This window comes from Mus pahari, chromosome 10, assembly GCF_900095145.1.
Source record: "Mus pahari chromosome 10, PAHARI_EIJ_v1.1, whole genome shotgun sequence".
Classification (NCBI taxonomy): domain Eukaryota; kingdom Metazoa; phylum Chordata; class Mammalia; order Rodentia; family Muridae; genus Mus; species Mus pahari.
In genome coordinates this window covers 100,895,310-100,907,825 of record NC_034599.1, presented here as the reverse complement: position 1 = coordinate 100,907,825, position 12,516 = coordinate 100,895,310, and the positions used below count along the sequence as shown (strand labels likewise).

The following is a 12,516-nucleotide window of genomic DNA, read 5'->3' as shown; positions in this document are numbered from 1 at the left end:
GGAGGGGAGGGGAGCCAAGGAGAGGAGAGGGAAGGAGGGGAGAGGAAGTGGGGGGGGGAGGGATAGGGAGGGGAGGAGAGAAGGGGAGGAGAAGGGAGGAAGGGGAGGAGAGCCTTAGAGGGAGAGAAGTGTCTGAGTTAAAGGGTCTCACAAAACAAAATAATTAAAGTACAAAGAAAAGGAATGAAAGAAAAGAGTAAAAGAAATCATTGAAGAAACCCTCAAAAACCCAGAGTTGGTGTGCAGGCCTTTTAATCTCAGCACTCAGGAAGCAGAGGCAGATAGATCTCCAAGTTTGAGGCCAGCCTGGTTTACAGAGTGAATTCCAAGACGGCCAGGGCTACACAGAGAAACCCTGTCTTGAAAAACCAAACACAAACAAAAGAAAGAAAGAAAGATTTAAAAAAAAAAAAAAAAAAAACCTTCCCCAGAGCGAAGGACATGAGTATGCAGTGTGTAAGTGTAAGAATGAAAGTAAACACCTTTAAGGTGGGTGTGGAATTGCTTGAACACCCTACAGAGGGGACATTATATCTTTCTGGTTAAGGAAACAAAACAGGTCAGGACTCTGATCGCTTTGGGACTTTGTCTCAGGAGACTGAAGGAACTGCCTAAAAACACTGGAGGCAAAGGGCTTCCAGGCGGACGTTAACCCACCTCTGATTAGCGGGCTGGGTACTGAGGCCTGCAAGCCGAGAATCGGCTTCCCTCGAATCTTTCTCAGGAAGGCAATGAGAACATTCTCTCCCAGACAAAGAAAAGAAAAAGAAAAATCAAGAAATCAGGGAAGAAGAAAGAAGTCACAGGGCCCAGGGAAGAGTGGGCTCCTCCTAGAGAAGGTCGAGCAAATCCCAGAGACAAAGGCCTGCGAGCAGTGTCGAGGGCTGCCAGCTTGGAAAACAGCCATTCTTCATCGGGGTAAGCCCGAAGGGCTCAGACAAGAACTTGTCTTGTGAATAGAACCTAGAAGTGTCAGTGTGAAGGAGAGGAGAGTCAGATAAAATGGCAGGAGTTGGAGGCAGAATAAAGTACAGGTTCACAGAAGACTAAGCACGGAAGAAACAAAGCCCCAACAGTTGTCATCTTTAGAAACAACTAAAGCATTGTATGTGCTATGGCGTACTGTTTTGAGCAGCGTTTGAGAGGTCACGATAAGGTCAGCAGTGAGTTCAAATCTAACGGTTTCACACAGAAACACTGGAGGGCCAGGATTGGGAGTGGGGGAAGTTCTCATCTCCCACAGTGTGGTGCCTGTGGTAATGTCTACAACTGAACAACTATACAGAAGCAGCGTAAGTATGTCATTCTGGGATCCAGAGCTTGGAGAGTGGAAGTGTCAGCCTCTGGGGAGTTGGAAATGCAGAGGGGGCTGCTGTGCTAACACAGCTTGTCTGGCATAACCGCTACTTTACACCAGGTGCCTAGTAATGCAGACTTAAAAACCCTAAATTTTGAAATCCATCTAGAAATGTCAGGGGGGTGGAGAAGGCAGAAAACTGAAGGAAAGAAGATGACAAATAATATAGGTAGAAGGATGAGAGATAGGAAATTACTTTGACCTTAGTTCTGGCCTCAGGACAGGGGCTACAAAAGGGGAGGAGCTAACCATTTTCCTCGGTCTGAAAGTGAAGGCAACTTGATGTTTTAATTCTCTCATCCGCAGATAAAGACTAGGCTCTGCAGTCCAAAAGACCAATTTGGTATTTGTGACCTCTTTTCTGGGGGTTCCTTGCCTACATTTCCCCAATGTTGGAAGTAATCAGAAAGGTATAGCAACCACAGGCGTGATCTGGCAGATAACGCCATCCATTTCAGGGGGCTGAGGGACAGTGCCAAAGAAGGCTGGAGACACCCCAGGGCTTTCATAACTGTCAGAGCTTATACCAAAGTCAACAGGCCGATCTCATACAGACTCATAGGCAATCCTGCCTGGGAAGGGCTCGGGAAGGAGAGTGGCTGTCTGGGAAGCAGGACTGAGTTTGTTAACTCCCACAGTCCTTGTGGAATGCAAATTCTGCATGATGTATAGGGAATGTACAAACTCACCATCCCCCAACTTCAAGGCCTCTTATTCAGGGGACAGAGTTGGCGCTCAGGTCCTGGGACAGGAGGACCAGTATGTGGCCTGTACTGGTAGAGCCTTAGGCCAAGTTTAGGTTCAGATAAGCATTTTGGAAAAAAACTCGGAGCACTTCAGGCACTGACATGCTGGGCCCCAACCCACTGGGTGGGCTCAGTTCTCAACAGCAGACCATGTTTCAAAGGAACAGGAATTGCGGCTACTCCAGAGCCCCATCGTTGTCCTAGCCTTTATGAGAGCTGGTCACTTCCATGCCCTCATATGCTTTGGTGGCACCACAGCCCCTTCAAGGACCCCCCCCTCACAGCTGCTGATGCCCCAGGATGCTGGCATTGTCCCAAATCGTAACTTTTCACATTATATGGTCACTGGTGGTTCATAGGGGCTCAAGGGAAGAGGAGCTCCCCTGACTCAGCTCCTTGGCTAGATATGACCTTTAAAAAACTTTATTACTATCATCATCACTATCATCATCATCACCATCACCATTATCACCATCACCATCATCACTATTATTAGTATATGTGTTCATTCACGTATGAGAGTGCAAGTACACGTATGTCATGACATATGTATGGAAGTAAGAGGACAACCCCAGGTGCCAGACCTCACCCTCCATCCTGTTCAAGCTATAGTCTCTTTGTTCTTCTTTGCCGGGGATGCCAGGCCAGTGATCCCCCTAGGAGTCTCCTGTTGCTGCATTCAATCTCACTAAGATTACACATCCACACTCCTGTACCCGGCTTTACGTGGTCTCTGAGTATTCACACTCAGCTCTTCACGCCTGTCTTTACCCACTGAGCTATCTTCCTGGCCCGGAACCTTTCATGGCTCCATGATGAGTTTCTATAGTGGCCCTGTGGATATGGGGGATATGTCCTATCCGAGATGTTAGTCTGAGGTGGGAAGTCTCATCTAATGAGGCAGCTTATTCAGTTTCCTGGGAACCCCTAGTTTGTGCCCCCAAAAGCTATGCTCTGAGGTGTAAATGGCGTGCAGGCTCCCGGGGGGTCCTAATCAGAAATAGAACTTTCCAGACCCTCCCTGAAGCTCCACCCCCAAGTAGGCTGCAGACCCCACCGCCTCCTTCCCCGAGATCATCTCCCCCTCCACTCAGCAATGGAGACAATTTACATAATGCACGGCATGGCGTGCAAGCGCAATAATGGCTGGAAAGCGGGGTGCCCTAGAGTGGCACCCCTAGTGGCACCTAGGGAAGGGAAATACCTGCTCCCGCACCACCGCCCCCTCCCTCCAGGAGCTGGCCGGCAAGGCTGCTGGGAAGCAGGGCCTCTAAGTGCCCAGCGGCTGCCAAGAGAGGATGTACCCGGCCCGAGACAGGGACTGGAGCAACCTCAGGATAAAGCAGCACCCTGGAGGAAATTTCCAAAGGACTCAAGTTTGGAACACAAATCCACCCCACCACGCTTCTGGAGTCCACACCCTGCTGGGCCCAGGCCCCGCGTGCCCGATCCTTCCTGGAAGAGGCCACTCCTCCAGGCAGGAAGCTGGAGCGAGGCTGCCACAGAACCAGGCTGCAGCTGCCCAGGAGGCGGTCACGTTCAAGCACAAAGGCATGGATGGAAGGGGGAGAATACATAAAAATTACTGGCATGGTAATTGCTTTTTATATAAATGTTCCTTTTAAAAGTTTTCCCCAGTGGTAAAGTCCCTCTTTAAAAAAGAATAAATTCACTGCACACCAATTTATTCCACGCCTATAGATGGAGCATAATGAAAGCTCTTCTGTCAACACCTGATCAAGAGGTAAGTGGTTGCCTCTTGACCCGGCTACCAGGCTGACTACGTGGCAATGATGTGCTCGAGTACCGGGTGGGGTTGAGGGGGTCTTTGAGGAGTGAGGGCAGGAGGTAGCATGGAGCCCAGACTGTAGGACTCTGGGACAGAGCTGTGCTCGAATGGGAGGGGCAAAGCAGAGCGGCTTACGACTGTAGGAAGGAGGGTGGGGCTACAGTTACTGGGAAAATGTACGGGCCCTCCTTGCAGGGAAAGGATAGCACAGGCATTAACGCAAGGACAGCGTGATGGGCTGGTAGAACTGACTGAAGAATCGCCCAGCGATGCCTGCCCGACTAAAGAGCCCCCTACACACATTGGGAGGCACAGAACCTGCCCCCTCTGATCGGCCAGTTCCATGGGGACAAGGTCCAGCCTTTGTACCAGATCAAGGACATCAAGAACTATCCCACACAAGGTCCCTGATCTCTACTGTGGAGTCATTTCATCCTGGGCATGGACAACTGATGCCGTCCTGTCCCACTGCAGGGTGGGAAATATCAGGAAATGACTGGGGGGGGGGGGAAGCGTGTGTGTAATGTGTGTGCCTCAGCCACAACTGAGACTTCTCAGCTTGGCTAACGAATCAGTTAAGTAGTTCTCACCTGCTTAGGTGACAGAATTCTTGGCATCTGCCTTCTCCAGTCCCACCCTGCCCTGTGTTGTGCCTGCACGGGCTTCCACAGGCTGCTCTCAGAGCCACACACAAGTTGATCCATAAGCACCCTCTGTGTGCCTGGTCAGGCTTGCTGTGTGGAATACATGCAGGCAGGGCCACTCCCTTCTATGGACACACAAACTCTCGTTTGCTCCCTTGTAGCTTCCCTTGTAGCACTCACGCACAGTTGTCTGTTCAGTATGAACACGCATGCACGCTCACACTCCCGCTCAGCATCATGCAGATCTTATCCTCCCTTCCGTACACAGTGGTCAACCCAGGTGCCACTTCATGCCGGTTGCAGCATGAAGGCACTGTCTCTCAGTGAGTCGCCAGGGCTTGTGGCCTTCCCGGTTGTTCGGGTGGATTCTGGAAGGTCCGGGTGTCACCTTACCCTCCAGCCATGGTTTCTGTACTCCATATAATGAAATCACAAGACCGGGCCTCCCAGAGGTGCCTGGCAGTCTATGTGTACGTTAAAGATGCAAAAGCTAATGGGGGTGGGGAGTCTTAGGCGACATGGGCCTTGGCCCTGATCTAGAGGGCTTCCTGGAAGAGGAGAGCTGTGATCTGCGTTTAAATCAGCAGAGAGGCGGAGAAGGTGAGGGAGGAGGGATGGATTTAGAAGAGAGTCCAATGAGGTTAGGGGCAGGCACAGGGCAGCTGGGAGGCCCAAAAGCCTAAGCAAAGCTTCCTGCTACCTCTGTGTGACGCTTCCCCCTTAGCTAAGACTGCACGCCACTCCAGAATGGCCCATGCCAGCACCCCTATGCAGCCAGCTCTTATCCAGCGTGCCTCTCCCAGCCAGTGCCCATTTCCTCATAGAAAGCATCCAGGGCCTCCTGTATGTAGATCGAGTTTTGGCAGCCCCATACAGGCCTGGCTCAACTTTGCTTCCCTCATGTAGGGGCTACGTGGTGTGCAAGGCCTTGTGGGATATCCAGAGCCCAGCTGCTTCCTCCGTCTTTAGATGTCTACCTTTGCTTATCCATCCACAGAATAGTCATTAGTTGATCATCTGTTCTCACAGCCACGTGGTACTTGCATGCATAGTATGCACAGTAGTCGTGTATGTGCATAGCCTGTTTCTCATCCTGCTGTGCACCCATGAAGCTAGGCACCCAAGCCTATGTGCCGGTCATGTGGCTATCTAGCTTATGAAAAGCCAAGGATAGACAAGGACAGGGCCTTAGGGGTCCACTCAGGATCCAGCCACTTCGGTCTCCTCCCTCTGTGCAAAAATAATAGGTCAGCCAGCCTTCAGAATCACCAGGTCCCAAGGCTAGAGAGACACGTAGGGAAGACCACATCTGTGGCATCACCTCCTACAAGCACGACATCCCATACAGAGAGGACAGCTATACTCAGGAGAGGTAGAGAGAGGACACCTCCATTTTCGGCCGGGGAGTGGGAAACGCTGTCTCTGCTACCCCTGGGGGCCGGCTGTGGTTTGTCAAAACCAATTACTTCTCTGCTTCTGCCAAGTGCTTGGGGCTCCACGAATCTGAGTTAAGTGCCCCCATGGCTGCCACTGATCCAGCAATGGATAAGAAGGGAACGGGGAGGAATATAGACTGGGTCAACTGTCCCCCATGGCCCAAGATGGAAACCCATAGGCCCCCCATCCCATCTCCCATCTCCCACCCTGGATCACCAAGATCAGCTCCCCTGCGCCCCCCCTCTCCCCTGGCTCTAGACTCTTCAAAGATGAGTGCGGAAGCTGGGGGAGGGGTGAGAAGCAGGGTCCCTGGCTACTTTCCAGAGGACAAGCTTCAAGGGCTGGGTCTTCATGGAAGCTGAGCCCTGTTGTCCTGCCACAGAGCTGGGGATCTCCGAAGGGAGCCCACGTGTTCACCGGCACATTCTCCCCATGTATGTGCGTGTTGAGGGGTGTCTTGCTTTAGAGAGGGGCATCGGGTAGGCATTCCGTGTCGGTAGGCATCTCCAGAATGCCTGAGACAACAGAGCTGAGGGCTCTCACTACAGGGAAGAGCCGTCTCTCTGCAAAGGTTCTGCTCATGTCTTTCAAGGCTGCCTCTTCCTTGAGATGAGAGACCCCTACAGGAGACCCTGGGATCCCTGGAGTGACCACCTAAAGAACCCCTGATTTTAGCTGTGGCCTGACCTACCAACCTTCCCGTTCTTGGGGACCGTCCCAGAGTCTGGTGGCTTTGTACTGTTCCTGACTCTATGCTACTAAGCAAGCTACCATACTCTTCTCACAGGGCTCGGGAGGTAGCAGGTGCCTTGTTGGCTGACTGGGTAAATCGGGTCGTCAGTGTCTTCTGGGATGTAAGGGTCCCACCCCTTAGCTTCTACCCTCTCCTCCCCATGGTGTCTCTGCATTTGGCGCCCTGGGCTTCTGGCTGAGAACACCACTACCCTTCATTTGCTCACAGATGCTATTTATTCCAGCTTTACCCAAACTTGGTGGCTGTATGCCTTTTTCAGTAAAACGTCTCCAAAATATGTCATGATCAGCTGGGATGAGAAAACCAATTTTCAAAAGCAGAGAGGACATTTTGATATTCGAATTTTTTTTTTTTTTAAAAAAATCTGCAACCAACCCTTGGAACTGCAATCAATTTGTTCTGGACACACAGAAGGACAACATACCCTCTTGCAGGGTTCTCACACCTTCCCTTGTCTCTGCTCCCCTGAGGCTCCTATGTCTCCCATGAAGACAGAATGGATCCCCATTTCCCAGGGGGAAGTAGAAGCTCAAACAGGCAGGAGGACGCATCCTACGTCCCACAGTCACAGTCCAGGCCTGTCATTCCCGCCCACATTATCCTTTCTGCTCATGGCATAGACCCTAGGTTCGATCCCAGCTCCGCCTGAGTGTGAGCCCAGGGCAAGGTCTGCCTTCAGCAGACACTAGCCACCTAACAAGTCTCTCTCCCTCCAAGCTATTCCTCATGCCCTAGAGCTGACCTTGGATGTGTTCCACAGCGACCTCTTGTCAAAAGCTAGAAGCCCGAGGCCTCTCTCCCTTCACGACCCTTCAGTGTCGATGGACTCCCCAGAGACCTTGGCAGTACCTTCCTGCAGACATGTCCAGAGTCCTAGAAGCCACCTAGTAAGGCTCCCTTGCCTCGGCCTTTCTGTTGAGACCCCAGGGGTGAAGGGCAGGTGCATGTTTGTGCCTAGGCCCCTTCTGGGTTTTCCTGTCACTGTATTCCATCTGCTGAGGCAGCTCTGGCACAGCACCCCTCACACTCCCAAAAGGAAGGGGGGGCTGGTACTGGGGGGGCCACAGGAACTTTGGTTGTTGGTGCAGAGGTTAACAACACAGAAATCCTACCTAGGGCAGGTGCCCTGGGGCAGCCCCCCTCCAGCCTACTTCATGCCCTCTCCAGCGTGTTGTTATGAAAGGGTGGGTAGATCTTAGCCTGGCTGGCCCACAGGCAGCAGAGCCTGCCATGGATGTGACAGCTTTTAGAAAAACTCTTCAAAAATGGAAACGTTTTCCATTATGTCTTGTTGGAGAGTGTGCATTTCAGGGTGGAGCAGAAGAGCAGTTATCCAACACTACGCATCTCCACTCAGGAAAGCATGCTCCAGACCTCATGATGTACGGGGTGGGGGTGGGGACAGGGAAGGGGGAAAGAGATAAGGAAAAGGCTAGGTCCAGACAGGGCTTGGCCAGGCTCTGATGCACCCGTCTCTGTACAATTACGCTCGAGCGGTGGCCTCATCACGTTTCAGACGCCCTCCCAGGAGCCCCCCCCCTCCTCAGCCCCATGCATCCCCGCTGGGTGCCGAGCAAGAGGACCATATGGAGGGAATAATAAGACAATTAACTTTCCATTAAAGAATAATATATGTGGGTTTTTAGGGAGGCAAGCGACAGCAATCCCTACCCAGCGGCATATTTCACACCCGAGCCCCTTACCACCTCCCACAACTACGACGCGGCGCCTCACATCATCATCTGCGCCAGGAGAGAGGAGGGAGTCACTGGGCCCCAACGGGAGGCAGGCGGCTCGACGGAGGGGTGGGGTCTGCGTGATAAGTGCAGAGCCACCAGGATGATGATTCTTGGGGGTGCGGGGAGCAGCTGGTGAGGATCTGGGAGGGGATGTGTGGGGGTTCCCTCACACCCCCCCCCAGCAGACTCTCAGTGAACTGCATACCTGAGGAGTTGCTTGCTGGCAGCCTTTCAAAGGCACACACAAATCAGTGTCCAGATGGAAGGACCCACTGTAGGGCCAGAGGTCACAACCTCTGCCTTTGCCTGGCCCTTTTGGGACTTTTTCAAACCCATGGCCGGCCCCTCTTCTCACCCAAGCTTTTTCCTTCCTCTTCTGATCCCACCCTCTGGATCCTGAGGTTCTATGCCACCTCGGGGCACTGCTACCCTTGCCTTGCATGCCCAGTGTGCACACTCCTCGAACGGGGACAGAGCTTGTCTTCAGCAAACGCTAAAGCCAGTGTGTGAGTCTGCAGAGGTACCAGCTGGGGAAGAGGTGGGGAGGGGACAGGGTGAGCTTTCTCAGCGGCATCTACAGAGGACCCTGGATGGTTCCAGACTTTGGTCCCCGCTGATAGCCAGCTCCAGATGTGGCACTCTGCAAAAGTTAATTACACATTCCTGGGAGCACTAGGCTGATGAGCAGGAGGAATAGCCAGGGGTGGACAAGACGGAACAGGATGGTGCCACTGACCCTGGGTTAGGAACGCTATTTTTGGCTCTCCTAAGAGGTCGACACCACAGACACCAGAGTCACCTGGTTTGAAGGATGTTAGCTCATTGGGGGACCCAGAAGGAGACTGGGGCTGGGGGTTTCCAAGCCTGGGGTCCTGCTCTTTGTGGATGAAGGCTTCACAGTTGGGGGAGCTGCTGTCTGAGCTGGTCCCTCCAGCACTTGTGCCGGCCTCTGAACTCCAGGACTGGCTGCTTGAGATGACTGACAGGACCTTGATTTTCCTTCCTCACTGATAGGCCTATGACGATAACCCACAAGCATGCGCCTGGGCTAAGATCGTCATGTGGGTGAAGGCAGTCTGAGATACAGGCAGGGCCATAGCCATTCTGCCCTGATCAGCCAATGAGGTACATGGACTTTGACATGGGCGGCATGCTCTCAGAAGATACGCTGTGGTCTCTCTGACGTGGCCATCTCAGGTCCCTGCTCCAAGCCAGCTCTGTCAACAGTTTCTCCTCACTTCTAGTTTAAGCAAAGGGTCTTCTCCCCTGGAAGAAACTTGTCCCGGGGCTGGTGACCCTGGTGACTGTCCCATGCCTGGTGACAACTCTCCTGCTTCGCTTTTCACAAGGGCCTCAGAGTTGTTCTCCTTGTACCCTGAACATCCATTCAGAAGTGGGAATGTCCCTGACCTAGGCTTCAAGAGAGGCCTGTCCTTCTCCTCATCCTCTCCTTGCAAACCCCCCAGGCACCTAATGAATTATTCATTTGATATCCTCATTATGCAAATGAGCTCTGAGCCCAAGCATATGTTCTCTGCCCCCCCTCTAGGATGGAGACAATATGGTGCTGATGGGGGAGGGTAGAGAAGGGGCTCAGGAGACCTCACTCAGTCCCATAGGCTGTGGAGGGGACAGACAGCTTAGAGTCCCTACTTTCATGGACTGTACAAGGCAAGTGTGCTCAAGGACTGGGCTGGGGCTACCGTGCCCAAGAGAGCATAGCTCAGGGGTGTCTGGCTAAATTAAGGGAGCAGAGAGCGAAGACTAGGTGGCCTAGGGTCTGGGATGGGGTCCTTACCCTGTGGTATGCCATGATTTCTAACCTATAAATGGGCCACAGTCTGCCCCCAGCCATGCCCCCCAAGGGGTTGTGATAAGGTCGGGAGGAGGAAAATGCCAAGGCAAGGAAAACTCTCCCAAATGCCACTGTCTGCAGTTTCTGCTCTCTTGCAGCTGCCAGCCCTTGAGGCTCCAAGCTCTGGGGGTGGGGCGGCCTCTAGGAGCAGGGCAGGCAAGAAGTGGAGCCATGGAAGAGGTTCTCACCACCCCAGTGGCAGGAGTTTGGAGGGGGGCTCAGAAATCTGAGGAGGGGCAGCCCCAGGTGTGTGTGTGTGTCGGGGGCGGTGCTAAACTGTCAGCTTGGCAGCACCAGTATGAGGGATAGTGCTGGCAGTTGGTTTACAGCTCTGCACCAACCACCCTCCTGATCCATCAGAGCCAAACACAAGCAGGCAGGGTACACCAGCCCTCACCCAGGGGAAAGGTGTGAGTGTCGGGGTCCGATTTAAACTGTGGAGCAGGTGGGGGGCTTACTGGTTAGGTCATTGCTCTTCCCACAGGGTCGCTCCCTTCCTCTGGAGCTGTACACCTGTCCCCTCCCCCACAGACACATCTTGGCAGCATATTCTGTGCCAAGGAGCAGTCCCAGAGCTGTCAGCAGGAAGAGGCTGAGGAAGCAGGTAAGAAAAACTGGAGCAGGACAGAGGCCCCGAGAGCTGGCAGCCATGAGCAGCGAAGGGCTTGCCAAGAGAAAGGGACGCTGGCTCAGCACTTCTTTGCCCACCTGCCATACCAAACACATCCCTGCCCAGGTCCCTACAGCCCCAGGCATCCCTCATGCACCCAGAGGACTGGCTGAAGCAGGAATCAGGAGGCCTAGCTCCGCTATAAGCCAGCTGTAGCAGCCTGTTCACTTCTGAGCTGATGGGAGTCAGAGATGAGATGCTCACACTCTGTCCAAAGGGAGAGAAAACTGCCCTAGGAGAGAAAATGACCAATGAAGAAAACTGTAATTGGCTTGTCGGCCGCCATTGTCACTACCTTATCGTCCAGGCAAAAAGATCCAGGTCTCTCAGAGGTGCGTACAACAGGTTTGCTGCCTCCCATCTGGTCCTCACCATCCAGGAAGCTCAGTAGTCCACACAGATCCACATCCCATGCATGGAGTGTACATTACTTTTTTCATAAACAAATGCTCTGAGTTGCTCATAAGTGCAAGATCCTGGAGGGCTCTTAACTGGTACATCTAACGCCCCATGGGAAACTTGGGAAAGCACGCACCACACCTTCCAGGGACCCGCCATTCCCCCATTATCCTACACCGCTGCACTTGGCAGTGCCCACTTATAGCCTGGTTAGTGCGGAGTGCTATTCCTGAGCCTAAATTGACTCCTGTTCCGGAACAGCTTTTCCTACAGTGCTTTCTCTGGAAGCTCTGGCGGCTTCCAAGTGCAGCTGAGTCATGGAGAGTTCACAGGAAGAGTGGGATGGGGCTACCGCTGTTCAAGCCCAGCACCAGGAAAGGGGGGAACAGAGTCCCGAGTGATCTCAGAAGGAACGATGAACAAGCTAGTAGCTCAGACCTTCAGGCCTGGGTGCCCTCCTCATCATGCCACCCACTAATTAGCCATCTCTAATTAGCATCACTTATGCCAAGGGTTTTATGTCCATAAGCAATGTCAATATATTCCCTCTGAGTTACCACTTCCTGGGCACCTAGAAGCTAACCCTGACAAGCTGAGGGTGGTCCTAGCCTGCCCCCCCCCCCCCAGGCTACATCTCCTCACCCTGGCACTGGCCAAGGGAATGTCAGAAACAATAATTACTGAACCCTGGGCCTAGACCCTTACTTGAACCCCCAATAGTAATTGTCTTCTCTGCTGTCCCCAGGCTAACAACGGGAAGGAGAATTCCATTAATTCCTCTGTTGATTCTGGCCAGGACCTCCCTCACAGACCCCGGCAGAGATACCGTCCTATTACTGGAAGAGCTTGGCTCTCTGAGCCTCCGCATTCCACATAAAGAGCTCCAGCCTGTAGCCTGACAGCAACACATTTTGTAGCCTTCTGGGGGTGACGAATGGCTTGCTCTTCACATCGCTATTTCAAACATTAACATAATCTCCCAGGATGAATGTGGTCGCTGGCGCCTAATCAATCACCCCTCCTGCACCTTGATCCCTCATCCCGCCACTTAACAGAGATAGACTTGCCATGCCATGGAGACTACAGTGCCTGGAATACCAGCCTCCTGTCCTTTTTCCTGGGTCTT

General features: G+C 52.9%; 1 protein-coding gene across 2 annotated transcripts in view; it reads right to left on the bottom strand.

Moving 5' to 3' along the window:
- Positions 1-12,516, bottom strand: part of Cacna2d2 (calcium voltage-gated channel auxiliary subunit alpha2delta 2) — a 128,725-nt gene that overhangs the window by 89,766 nt on the left and 26,443 nt on the right. The gene's annotated exons all lie outside the window — the stretch shown is intronic.